Here is a 12,243-nt window from a genome sequence, read left to right on the forward strand (position 1 = left end):
GTTTTTAATAACCAAGTGCAAAATTGTCATTTTGAAAACAGAAAAAAAAAACGTTTTAACATCCATCTGTGTGGAATTAATCTATATAAAGTGTTTCACTTTGTGATAAAGTTCTGGAAATTAAATATTACAATATCAATAATATTGTAATTTCCTGAATGGGTCTCTGCGACTCAGTACTGACTAGTTTGCAGTTTAATGAGCACTATTGATGTTTCCTACACTGTATTTTGTCAATCTGATAGTATAATCTTTTAAATAAGTGTACTAATCTCCCACATCCAGAGTAATGTTTTATTTTAATAATATTTTATTTATACTGCATCATGTGCATCATTTCACAATTCACAAGAAATTATAAAGACCTATCTTTGAATGATGTGTTTTACTGTCCATAATCTGAAAACCATAACTAAAATAAGTCATTTTACTGCTCGGTTATTAATGTTTGACAAAGCACATCAAGCTGAATTTTTATATTGTACCAATACGCAATGTTTATTACTTGAATTATTTAGTAATGTAACAAACTTATGATACCAGGCCTTCTTGTAAAAAAAAAAGTTTTTTAGAAATAATTATTATGCAAATTTATGTTTAAAATAAAAGTAGATATTTACATGCAGTTTTACTTCTGTTACAGCTCCTCACCTTATAGTAAATCTGCAGAAGGTTTCACAAAAATATGCATTTTTTACAGAATAGTGTCACCAAGTAGTGAAAGCATAAAATGAGACAGATAATCCGTGGGAGAAAAAAAGCTAAGCTCCTCTGCCTCCGTGAGCTACAACTGCAGATTGCAGAAAAAAACAACTTACCGCTCCAGGAAAACTCTTTATCTGTCGTCATCAGTGGCCATGCTAACCAGCCTTAGCAATTCCTGGCAGGCTCCGTTGTGGTGAACCAGCTGTAACGTAGCAGAGAGACAGGGATAGAGCATGAGCAGTGTGTACATGAGGCTGACTGACAGCGCTAAGACCCTCCTCTTGGCTCTGATTGGCTGTTTCTGACTGAATCGTTTCTGCCGTTAGTTCTGGGAGTACCGGGAAATGGAAAAGGAGCTTGATTTCTTTCCACAGATCATCTATCTCATACTCTACTGTCACGACATAGTGACCGTTTTACCTGCTGCATCTCTAAACCTGCACAGTGAAAATGCTGCTGTTAAAAATTGAGGCGCTTAAGAAGCTTAAAAAAGTTGGGGTCGCCTTTAACTGAAAAAAGTTAGATACACAAGTGCAAGGAGAGCAAAAATGTTAGCATGAAGCTCCAGACGACAGCTCTTTCAGTCCAGAGGGTTTTATCACACACAGAGGGTGCAGCCCCCTGGTGGGTATGAGCTCATTTCAGCCTCACTGACAAATAAATGGCATTTTCATGCGCGTGTGGGTGGGTGTGTGTGTGTGTGTGTGCGTTGGTGTATGTGATTTAGCAGGACATTTTGTCAGAATACACACAACACTAGAAGGACATTTTGAATTAACAGGACAGGAGCGGTGTCCTGCTAATTCTGACAAAAATCTAAAAACGTAGAAAGGTTTCTATTGGTCCATAAACCCCAAAAATGCAAAAAAAAAAGGAGATGTCCGCTTAATACACATAAACCTGATTTTGTGTATAATCTGTGTATCACCACAGTGCCCCCTATGGCAGGTTTGTGTAATAGCAATACCTCATGAATATTCACACAAGGTCTTATTCTGATTGGTTGTCTGCCGGAAGGTCCTGCTAATGATTACACTGTCCTTCTAATTCATGTGTCGCTATTTACACTGGGGATGAGTTGGCAATATGATTACTCTGTACTATAAGAGTGAATATTTTATAAAGGTCAGGATCTTTTCCTTAGCTGTGTTTATTTTTAGTTTCTGTCTCTCTGAGTCTCCGTGTTGTCCTGTCTCCCCTTGATTGTTCCCAGGTGTTTCTTGTCTCCTTGATTACCCTCTGTGTATTTAACCCCACCTATGTTCTTTGTTCCTCGTCGGGTCTTTGTCGTGTTTGTCCAGTACCTGTTGTCACTATCTGCGAGCTTCTGCATCCGCTCCTTTGTGCTGCCTGGACTTTGTATGTTTTTGGATTTCTGGACTTCTTTCATTATTAAACCATCTTATTCATCTTACCCTGGGTCTGCTGCCTCTGCCTCACCACCCAAATCATGACAAACCCAACCTTTTGTCCAACCTTGGAATGTATGTGGCACCTAAAAATATACAGAAATTAATATATATTTTGATCAAATATTGTTTATTTAAAACATTATGGTTAATAAATGTGTGAAATAAGTGCATGGATTAAAAGAAATATGAACCATAAGACAGCCATTTTTTCACCAAACTATTTTTGCACTCCACTAATAACATTTTGTTGATTCTGGTCTGCTCTGCGTCCCCAAAACCAAGCATTTTGAAGCAGAATTTATGTCTAGACTTTGACTTTGCCATTCTAACACATAAATATGTTTTGATTTAAACCATTCCATTATAGATCTGGCTTTATGTTTAGGGTCATTGTCCTGCTGGAAGGTGAACCTCCATCACAGCCTCAAGTCTTTTGCAGACTCCAGCAGGTTTTCTTCCAAGATTGCCCTGTATTTGGCTCAATCCATCTTACAATCTTTCCTGTCCCTGAAGAAAAGAAGCACCACCAGAGCATGATGCTGCCACCACCATGTTTGTTAGTGGGGAAGGTGTATTCAGAGTGATGTACAGTGTCCGTTCTCCGCCACAAATAGTGCTTTGTATTTTTGCCAAAAAGTTCAATTTTGGTCTTGTCTTATCATTTTTGCTGTATCGCAACATGGCTTCTGGCGAACTGCAAATGGGACTTCTTATGGTTTTCTTTATATAATGGCTTTTTTATTGCCACTCTTCCAGAAAACCACATTTGTGCAGTGCATGACTAATAGTTGTACTGTGAACAGATTCCCCCATCTGAGGTGTGGATATCTCTGCATTTGGTCCAGAGCCACCATGGACCTCTTGGTTGCATCTCTGATCAGTGCTCTTCTTATTCAGCCTGTAAGTTTAGGTGGATGGCCTTGTCTTGGTAGGTTCACAGCTGTACCATGCTCTTTCCATTTCCAGATTATTTGTGGAACAGTACTCTGTGAGATATTCAAAGCTTGGAAAACATGTTTATAGCCTAAGCCTGCTTTAAGCTTCCCCACAACTTTATCCCTGACCTGTCTGATGTGTTCCTTGGACTTGATGATGCTGTTTGCTCCTAAATATTCTCTTAACCAACCTTTGAGGCAGTCATAGAGGAGTTGAATTTTTACTAAGATTAGATTACACACAGGTGGACTCTATTTAGTCATTAGTAGTCATCAGGCAACTTCTGAAGGCAATTGGTTGCACTTAGGGAAAGGGGGTTGAACACTTTTGCACACTGCACTTTTCAGGTTTCATTTGTAAAAAATGTTTTGAATCATGTATAGTTTTGTCTCTACTTCACAAATGTATACCACTTTGTGTTTGTCTTTCCCATAGAATTCTGTAAAAATATGTTTGCGGTTGTAATGTGACAAAATAGAAAGGTTCAAGGGCTATGGACACTTATGCAAGCCACTGTACCTACAATAAGTAAGGCAAGTCCAATGAGAGAAACAAGGTCCAGACAATCAACAGCTATGCATTCACAGTTATCATATAGCCTGCTGGGATGATAAGATGGAAAAGGGAGGAAATTCAGTCCACTGATATAAGAATACAAAAGCTGCTGATGATGCATGGAAAATTGTGCTGCTCAGGTTGTAGCACATTGGAGTAGTTCTGTTCTTTCATTGATAATTTTACTTTTAAACTTTTATTCCTGCCTTTCTGGGGGAAAAATAGCTTTTGTTTGGACAGTTCCTTCTTGTTTTGGATACTGTGTATTTGGACTGATTTTTGGAAATATTTTTCATACTTTGCTATTTGTTATGATGCACAACCATAACAACAGGGTGTTTTACAACAAAGAGTAAACAATACTACCAATGGACAGAAGGACTTAGACTGAAACACAGCACAGAGGTAGTATTCATGGTGGCACATAAGCAGGTGCCTAGCACCAGAGCAATAGCGGCCCTCTATAATACCAAGCAAGATCTTGGGTGCATGATATGCAGAGTCCCCTGAGACAATCTAGTATCTAAATCCAGGATGTAAGATGGTAACATGAAAAGAATACATGGAATGCCACAACCAAGTACCCGGAATAGTGTAAAGAAACATCTGAAGGGAATGTAACCTTGAACACACCTCGATAAAATCGAAAATGCCACATATGGTGGTAGAAAATGAACAAACTAAGATCGTGTGGGACTTCCAGATACAGAAAGACAAATGGGAAAAGTAAACCAACTGGACATGGTGATCACTGAGCAGCAGAGCAAAGCAGTTGTAATGATAAAGCTATCCCAAATTATCAGAAGGAACAGAAAAAACTAGAGAAATACCAAAGGCTCATAAAAAGCATCATCCTCCTGGAACCTGAGAAAAACATTTTCCATATAAGTGGATGACTTATTTTGGGCTGTCTAGTCCACAATACTAAATTTTGCTCTACATGGGGTCTGGTGTCTGCATGTTAGGTCATTATTTTATGACTTAGTGGTGGTGGAAGATTATAACACATTACAGGCTAGACCCAAGATGTTCAGTGTTTATTGTTGTGGTGTAAGTTTACAAAAGTTAGCAACTGTAGAGATTTACAAAGGCGCTAAATATGGTGATTTAAAATGAATAAATATTTTTCTGAAAAAAAAAATGATGTCCACATATCATGTAGAAAGATAATTCTTTGTTTTTGGAATCATTAGGTCCCAATCAGCCCAAATATCGAAGACGAATTAATAATGCATGCCATGCATGATAGGAGGTTAAAAGAGTGAGGAAGGTGATGGCAACAGTAGTGCCTTTGGTCACTGAAACCCTCAGGGTGATAACCCCTAAACTGGAAGAGTGGCTCAAACAAATACCTAGAAATAAATTGGAATGCATGATGCAGAGAAGCACACCCTTGGGAACTGCTAATATACCGTGAAGACCACTCAGACTCCAAGGCCTGTGGTAGAGGACCCAAGCTTTTTTTAATTTAATTTCCCTTTTAGGATCAATAAAGTATTTTTGAATTTGAAAGAAGGGATAACTATTCATGGAGTAATACAGAATTACAAATATAAAAATAAAAAGCACTTATTTAAATAATATTTAAAGTGCCAAAAATATGATTACTTATGTTACTGTTAGCACAAAACTTTAAAAATTGATATTTTGTCATTATCTCAATGTTGCTACTCTGCCTACATGCAGATTAGGTAGTCTAATTTGTCTGTAGGCAGGTACAACAGACAACCATTTTCTGCTGGTGTGTCTGTCATTAGACAACAGTTTTTGTTTTTATGATATAAACTGAACTGCACTGCTGCTGAAATATGCTATACAAGTAAACTTGATTAATTGATTGAACAGAAATGATTAAAAGAAGTGACTTTCCTTTTAAATGATGAAACATTGCTGGTGGGAGATACCATCTGACTGCTGCCTCCTAATTAAATAAAAATGTATGATAAACTATTTAACTTTGAAATATTGAAGGAAAGTTACAAAATATTACTCAAATAAATTAATTTTCTTGTTCCTGAAAAAAATCAAACCTTGTATGCTTCCAAAACAAAATGGATTTCTCCTTTTGTTGTACCCCTCCTCCTCTATCAACGTGGTACAGTCCGTCAAGACCAGGTGCAAGCAATTAGTGCTAATAGAACTTCTTTTGCTTGGAGGAAGAGGTAAGACTCATACAGACTCTCTTACGATATGTAACATTGTAATTCTGAAGAATGTTGTAGGTTACTTGATGTTTGGATACACCAAAGCATCTGATTTGCTGCAGTTTAGCTAGTTCTTACCAACCATCTTAGTCAGCGTACCAGAGTTTAAAGGGAAGGTGACTCACTCCAGAATTAGACAAAACTGTATTTGGTCATTTTCTGTGTATCAGTGAGTGATATTCTTTCACAGGCACAAATTATCTAGGTAATAATCATTAGTATTAAGATAATGTTTTAATATTTGAAGGTATTGAGAACTTGTCAATAGAAAGTCAATTATGTAATACTGTGTACTTCAATACAGCATTTTCTCATACAATAGCATCAAATCATATTGTGTACAGCAGAGGTGTCAAACTCAAGTTCTTGAGGGCTTGTGTCCAGCAACTTTTAGATGTGTCTGTGATGCCACACGGCTGGATCAAATGGGGTGGTTATCAGCAGGTCATCAACTTGACTGCACTTAGAAGCTAATTCAGTCATATAATTCAGGTATTTTGGACCAGAGGAACATCTAAAAGTTGCAGTACACTGGCCCTCGATGCCTGGAGTTTGACACCCCTGGTGTACAGTGTCATGTTGTTACTCAACAGCACGTTACTCTGATCTTTGCAGGAGATGTCAGCAACAAGGTCTCAGAGAGCAAAAAGAAATCCCAAACATGATGCCAGTTATTATTGCTCCTTAGGTGAAGATAAAGAGGGATTTGATGAAAATACATTAATTCATTTAAAGGTGAGTTGTGACTTTATTATGCACATGATTCCAGAGTTTATTGAAGGATTGCTTTTTTCTTTAATCTTGCGTTTTGACATTTAAACTATTTTTATACCGCACATTATTAACATATATATATATATATATATGTAAAGGAGGACTGAGTTTTGAAATTACAAGTACAAAAGAATGAGTGACATTTAGAAGCACCATTCTGTTGACAAACAAATGTTTATGTAATCACAGAAAGACATCAAATTAGATCAATTAAGTGATTTTGAAAAATGTTAATCTCATTTGCTACTGTTTGAAAGATCTGCATTGTTTAAAGTTTATTCTACTTTACTCCTTATGTTTACCTACAGGTCGGGGTGTGTTCAGTTGCCGGTGCTTTCAAAAAGGAGATTCTTATTGAGTACAGAGGGGAAGTCATAAGTAGAAAGGAACAAGAAAACCGATTGAAAATTTACCATGATGCACTCGAGGCTTTTATGTTTGATTTCAAGTTCAATGGACAACAGCTTTGGTATGTGACTGTTTTAAGGTTGTTTTTTATTTTATATTTAAACAAAGTGATGTAAACATTTTCAGCTTCATCAGTAAAAGTAGTTTTAGTTGGTGGAGGAATATTCTTCCGACATGCAAACATGCAAAATCCTTTCCCTTGCATGGTATAATTATTCTTATTGCTTACTTAATATTTTAGTGTTGATGCTGCCAGAGAGGATGGATCATTGGGGAGGCTGGTAAATGATGAAGAGATGAACCCAAACAGCAAATTGAAAGTTACAAGGGTGGATGGAAGACCTCATCTTTGTTTATTTGCACTCAAAGATATTGGTCCTGGGGAAGAAATCACTTATATTTATGGTGATTCTGACTGGTCATGGAGAAGAAAGGTATTGATAAGAGTGAAAATTCTATCACAAGTCATTTTACTAGCATTGAAGACATTTTTGAAGGATATGTCATGTTGTAGTACAGAGTTTCATTATAGTTGAAAACAAGAAGTGATTAGCAGTGCCTAAAAAAACAGATTTTGGAGAAAGACTTAATCAGACCAATATTTCAACTTGGTTCAGTGCTATCCAAAATGCTAGAAACTGTCATATGTAAATTAATTTATTCTAACCTTATATTTATGAACATTTTATAGCAGGAGATATATTTTGCAGTGTCAATACACAAAGGTTCTGGTTAACAATCAGCTGGACAGGTTCATTCAGTAGTAGGTTTAGAAGTACGGACTCATTCAGTGTACATCCCTTCATTTCAGATTTCCAAAGATGAACTGTGTCAGGCTGTTGACGTGGACGCATGCGGATCCTGTTCAACTAACCCTCCAGAGGTAATTTTGGTTTGAAACGACCAACATATTTTCTAAAATAAAGTGATTGAAATGATATTTAGTACTGTTCAAACACACAGGACTTGTGTAATACTTGACATGTAAGCTGCATAAAACGGGAGGACTGAGGTTTGAAATTACAAGTACAGAAGAATTGAAAGTTGCATTTAGAAGCGCCCATACACACAGGTCCTGTGTAATACTCAACATGTAAGGTACCAGAATAAGGAGGACTTAGTTTCGAAATTACAAGTACAAAAGACTGAAAGTTAAATGTAGAAGCGCCCATACACACAGGTCCTGTGTAATGCTCAACATGTAATGTGCTGGAATAAGGAGGACTGTTTTCTACATTGGGAACAAACTCATATTCAGTGAGTGTTCTTTACATTTCAGATTTCCAAAGATGAAAGGTGTCAGGCTGGTGACGTGGATACATGCGGATCCTGTTCAACCAACCCTCCAGAGGTAATTTTGGTGTCCAACAACCAACTTATTTTCTAAAATTAAGTCATTGAAAGGATATTAAGTACTGTTCAAACACACAGGTGTTGTCTAGTATTTGATATGTAAGCTGCATAAAAAGGGAGGACTGAGGTTTGAAATTACAAGTACAAAAGAATGAATGTTACATGTAGAAACGCCCATACACACAGGTCCTGTGTAATACTCATCATGTAAGGTGCCAGAATAAGGAGGACTGAGGTTTGAAATTACAAGTACAGAAGAATGAAAGTGACATGTAGAAACGCCCATACACAGAGGTCCTGTGTAATACTCAACATGTAATGTGGCTGAATAAGGAGGACTATTTTCTACATTGGGAACAAACTCTCATTCAGCAAGTGTTCTTTACATTTCAGATTTCCATAGAAGAACCGTGTCAGGCTGGTCATGTGGATGCGTACAGATCCTGTTCAACCAACCCTCCAGAGGTAATTTTGGTCTCCAACAACCAACTTATTTTCTAAAATAAAGTCATTGAAACAATATTAAGTTCTGTGCAAACCCATAGGTCTTGTGTAATACTTGATATGTAAGTTGCCTAAAAAGGGAGGACAGAGATTTGAAATTACAAGTACATAAGAATAAAAGTTACATGTGAAAACACCCATACACACAGGTCCTGTGTAATACTCAACATGTAATGTGCTGGAATAGTGAGGACTGTTTTCTACATTGGGAACAAACTCACATTCAGTGAGTGTTCTTTACTTTTCAGATTTCCAAAGATGAGCTGTGTCAGGCTGGTGAGGTAGATGCATGCAGAACCTGTTCAACCAACCCTGCAGAGGTAATTTTGGTCTCCAACGACCAACTTATTTTCTAAAATAAAGTAATTGAAACGATATTAAGTGGTGTTCAAACACATAGGTCTTGTGTAATACTTGATATGTAAGCTGCCTAAAAAGGGAGGACAGAGGTTTGAAATTACAAGTACATAAGAATGAAAGTGACATGTAGAAACGCCCATACACACAGGTCCTGTGTAATACTCAAATGTAAGGTCCCGGAATAAGGAGGACTGTTTTCTACATTGGGAACAAACTCACAATTAGTGAGTGGTCTTTACATTTCAGATTTTCAAAAATGAACTATATCAGGCTGGTGACGTGGATGCATGCAGATCCTGTTTAACCAACCCTCCAGTGGTACTATTGGTCTCCAACGACCAACTTATTTTCTAAAATGAAGTCATTGAAATTATATTAACTACTGTTCAAACGCACAGGTCTTGTGTAATAGTCATCATGTAAGGTGGTGATATCAGGAGGACTGAGTTTTGAAATTGCAAGTACAAAAGAATGAAAGTTACATGTAGAAGTGCACAGACACACAGGTCCTGTGTAATATTCAACATGTAATGTGCAGGAATTAGGAGGACTGTTTTCTACATTGGGAACAGACTTACTGTACATTAAGCAAGTGTTCTTTACTTTTCAGTTGATTAACCCCATAAAGGAGTGTTTTGGACTTCACAGTTTAAGGAACCTACCTACAACAAATAAATGCTCATCCAGACCATTATTTTTTTATATGTTCTTCTTTTCAGCACAAAGTAAACACAGAGATGGTAAGGGGAAAGAACTCAACAGAAAACTAAAACGGAAGGACATAGAGCCCCGCAGAAAAATGAACACAAATAAAAATTCTGGTAAGTCACCACACCTACACAAGTCAAGAAACACCAATCTACTTAAGCTCAAAAGCACAACTGAAGCATGGTCAAAAGTAATGATCCACACCACTGAAAGGCAATAGGATGACCATGCACATACCATATAAAACTGTACCTTGTATTAAAATGATAAACTTTCACATAGTCAATGTTCAGATGCTAGAAAATCTAATTTAGTGATGAGTAATGGGACTGTTTATACTACTTTCTCTATGCCAATCTTAATCTGAAATACATTCACATAGTTATATTTTTTCAAAGTAGCAAAGCACCACAAAACTGTAATAAGCAAAGTAATTGGAATATATCTTTAAATTTTGTTAATTTTAAGATATTCACCAAATTTAAGATGTTAAATTTGGTTAATCTCTGGTTTAAGGAAATCAGAGATATCAATCAATGGGCCTTTGCTGATGCTGCACCTGTACAGAAATGTATTTTGGTGGAATCAGTGAGATGGTTCTGAGTGGGATCTCTTTCACTGGAAAAAAGACTAGGAACCAGCATGAGAAGGAAGAACAAGTCTTTTGGCTTTGGATGGTTCTTCACCAGCTGCTGAGGTCTGTTTGTCAAACAAATGCAATTTTAGATTATGAAAAATATTTGTTTTTCCAGAATTCAGTCAAATAATCAGTCATACATACCAAGCAACCATACCAAGTGTTAACAGCAGTATAAGCTGTTTGGCATTTGCAGAAATTAATTTTCATCGGTGCAACCTACATGCTCATTTCTGTAGCTTGTCCCACTAATGTAAGTTCTTTATGAATGCTCATTTGAAAAGGGGAATAAACAGGCATTACATAATTTATAACAAAGAAAAATTAACAATTGGAGTTGGTTTTTAATAATGAATTATTTGTCTTTTTTCTAGCATCTCTGGAAAGTGCTAGGAGAGCAAAAAAGCATCCATGGTCTCCCGTAGAGGTTGCTGCGGTCATGAGGCACTTTGGTGAACACATCAAGAAAGGACAACTGGCCACTATGATAGAATGCCAGCAATGCAAAAAGGCTGAGGATCCTGCTCTAGCTAGTTGTGATATCCAAAACATAAGAGATTTTGTGAGAAATCAGGGTGTAACATTGAAAGTACTTTCAATAAATTAATCCAGTATTTCTACTGATACTATGAGTAAGTTCATCTTGTTCACACAATTTGTTTTATCTTTTTGATTTAACAATAGACCTGTAATTCATTTAATTTTGGCATTCACAGATTTTCCTTTATGTTCACAAATAGAATTGTTGCTCTAGTTCTTAGAGCAGAAGGTGCTGTAAATGCAGTCCACTTTCTGCGTAGTTATATTCCATATTTCCATGTTTGGACTTAATACAAATACATTTCATGTTTGTGTATGCCGTGGTCCTGATAAATAAAGTTGGCCCTGACAATTACTGTTGGTGTCATGGGCGGAGCCAAGCACCTCATTATCGTTTGTCCTTTTAATACAGCATTGCGTCAGGTTCTTGTATTTTGAGTTCTGATGTGTGTATCTAAATTTTCAAGTGAGATCTATGTTGTGTAACTCAAACAAGATTTTTGACAACTTAGTAGGTCTTCCTAGCACAAGTGGAAAGGGGTGACTGTTTAGTGTTGCAAAAAACTGGTTTGAAAAAAGTGTCCCTCTAATCCACCAAAACCAGTATGTGTGTGTGTGTGGGCGTGCACAACCCTACATGTATGGTATTCCTCTTGAAACCCCTGAAAGTACTGTCACAATTGGCATGGTGCCAGTTTCAGTTCAGTTAGCAATTCAGGACTGCAGTTCTCGGCACAGACTAGTAACACACACACGCCGACACAACGTAGAGATAATGTGACTCTCCTTAAAGAATACAGGCCCCTCCAGTGCTTAGAAGTTTGTAGCCTCATTTTCAAGTCTGACCAACTTTACAGGACATTAACCACTAAAGTCAGGGAGAGCTTTCATACGATCTCCCACATCCAGAGTAATGTTGAAAATATGCTGGCAGTGGAAATGGAAATTCTATGTCAGAACATGATTATCCAAGTGGGGCATTTAGAGGAGAATAGAATTATCCTTTATTGTCTCTCACTCTCTCTCAAGAAAACGAAAAATGGTGCTGACAAATAAATGGCGTTGGTGCTATGACAGAAGTGTTGTCATAACACCAAGCTCTTTTTGTTCATAAAAATCTACCTTACTTGAACTTTTTTCCTGCTGA

General features: G+C 37.1%; 1 protein-coding gene and 2 long non-coding RNA genes across 3 annotated transcripts in view; 2 read left to right on the forward strand and 1 right to left on the reverse strand.

Annotated features, from left to right (window-relative positions):
• Positions 1–12,243, reverse strand: part of LOC114144220 (low-density lipoprotein receptor class A domain-containing protein 4) — a 237,894-nt gene that overhangs the window by 204,822 nt on the left and 20,829 nt on the right. The window contains exon 2 of the mRNA XM_028016799.1: positions 819–907. The gene's annotated coding sequence lies outside the window, so the exon portion shown is untranslated. The remainder of the gene's footprint in view (positions 1–818; positions 908–12,243) is intronic.
• LOC114144222 (uncharacterized) lies at positions 5,426–7,404 on the forward strand. The gene is made up of 3 exons (XR_003595444.1): positions 5,426–6,547; positions 6,895–7,055; positions 7,236–7,404. It is a non-coding gene; the product is annotated as an uncharacterized LOC114144222 (long non-coding RNA).
• On the forward strand, positions 7,422–11,481 carry LOC114144221 (uncharacterized). Its single transcript, XR_003595443.1, has 6 exons — positions 7,422–7,877; positions 8,274–8,345; positions 8,741–8,812; positions 9,100–9,171; positions 9,931–10,032; positions 10,931–11,481. It is a non-coding gene; the product is annotated as an uncharacterized LOC114144221 (long non-coding RNA).

This window comes from Xiphophorus couchianus, chromosome 5, assembly GCF_001444195.1.
Source record: "Xiphophorus couchianus chromosome 5, X_couchianus-1.0, whole genome shotgun sequence".
NCBI lineage: Eukaryota > Metazoa > Chordata > Actinopteri > Cyprinodontiformes > Poeciliidae > Xiphophorus > Xiphophorus couchianus.